Genomic DNA, 2,059 nt, shown 5'->3' with positions numbered 1-2,059 from the left:
TGCCTGAACTATCAGATTAGCATACGATTAAATGTCTACCAACTGTATTTTATTAATACTCTCTTTAGACAAGAAGGTGTAATGAGAACAGCAGTCACTTCCATTCCATTAAGCATTTGGCACGTGAAGAAGGAACTAACAAGTTCAGCGTAGTTAACAGATGCTTGCTTGCTGATTCCAGCGCAACCTCATGATTTATTGCAAAATGTGTAATCATACAATATTTAGCTGCAGTCAGCTTTCAGAGAGATGTGGCATTGCAACTCTGAAGAATCCAACTCCCTGAAGCTATATATCTCCAAGATTTTTAGAAAACAATGCAGTCAGGTCCTTTGCATGCTGACTCAGAAGGAATTCCCACAGAGTTCAGTGGAGCTTTCCTCTAAGTAAGGGTGCATAGGTTTGCAGGTGGCAATGGAGGCACTCTTGAATGCAACAGAGTTTACTTAGGAACAAGGGGAGTTTCCTTATACTGAGTCAGACCACCACCTCATCTACCTTTGTACTGTCTAGATTGAATGCCAACTGGCAGTGGCTCTACAGGCTTTCAGACAGATGTCTCTACTTGGAGATTTCATCCAAATATTGTCTTCCAACAGCAAACTGCAATACTTCTCTTAGGTGGTTTACAGTATCAGACTGCACATTGCTTTGCACTTGCAATGTGAATCTTGAACTTCAAGTCCCATTGAACTTAACTGCATATTCTTTTGAGTAAACATACTGTACAAGGCACCATGTTGCCAGATTGTGAATCTGTTTAGGGACACTGTCATGGGAGTCTTGATAGCTAAACACTGTGGTTGAGTTGAGATGGTTTGTGGCCGGTGCCAGAGCCAGCTACTAGCAGGTTTCAGACTGGAATTCAGTCAATATGGCGCCCTCTGGATGTTGTGGGACTCCAAATCCCATCAGACCCAGCCAGCATCATCCCATGATTAGGGATGATGGAAGCTGAAGTCAGACAGCATACACTGAATCCCAGACAGGCAGTTCTTTATGGCTATGTTTGTACAGAGCTTCAGTTGTGAAGCAAGCACTTTTCTATGCTCACTCAAATTTGGGACATCCAAGTAGAAAATGAGTTCTCTGAAAACAGCTTCACCCATTACCTCCTGCTCCCCATTATGCCTAGAACTCCCCCCTCACCAGAGCAAGGCTGGCCAGCAATAGTATCAGGCAGAGTGAGGTGGGTGCCTCAGGAGGCAGGTTCTTGGGAGTGGGCCCAGGGAGAAGAGTGGAGAGATGCAGTCCCTGAGCTAGCACATTGCCCTCAGGTGTGGCAGAAGACATTGCCCCACTGGCACGGTTGAAGGAAGATCTGATTGCCAGCCGGGTCGCCTTCAGTGTTCCAAGTTAAACAAAAAGGGCAGTCACTACTTACATCTTCTCTGTGTTTTTGTTTTAAATGCAAATTGCATTATTTCACCAACTTGCTCATCAAGAAGTCAACCTGCTCCTGTCTGCCTAGCTAATGAACACAAAAAAATCACCAGGCTGAGCTGACCAGTATTCGGGCACTTTTCCAATGTGATGTACTGAATTAATTTCATGTAAACAATGTCCTTTTAAAAAAATAAAATAAAAATGTAATTAAAACATCACACTGTTAGTTAAGGTTGTTTAAACTCAGTAACTAAAACATTACTTTTATCTCACTTTGACTCACAATAAGCCCCTATCATTGGTTTTCACCCTTCAACGTTTCTGTTTGAATTTCTAGTTGAATCAAAAGGGTCTCCCTCAAATTAAATAAATTTAAAAAATTAAATGACAAGGTGCAGAGACCTGTGGATAGGGTTGAGGGAGAAATTTATTTTAGTTCATATTTAAAGGTGATAGAGGGGCCTGGGACAGAGCAGTTGATGAATACTGGGGGAAAGGAGGCTGTGCCAAAAGTATCCTCTGGCACAATGCCTTCTACCACCCCTTGGACCCCACTGAGGACCACCAACTCAGTGCTAGGGCTGGCTCTCCTAATACCAATACCAATTGCTACCATTCTTGGCAGTGGCCATGCAGAATCCCATCCCAGAATCCAGAATCACACGGACAGATG

This window comes from Podarcis filfolensis (assembly GCF_964270895.1).
Source record: "Podarcis filfolensis genome assembly, chromosome: 17".
In the NCBI taxonomy this organism is placed as follows: Eukaryota; Metazoa; Chordata; class Lepidosauria; order Squamata; family Lacertidae; genus Podarcis; species Podarcis filfolensis.
The sequence above is the reverse complement of the archived record's forward strand: the minus strand, read 5'-3'. Positions refer to the sequence as shown.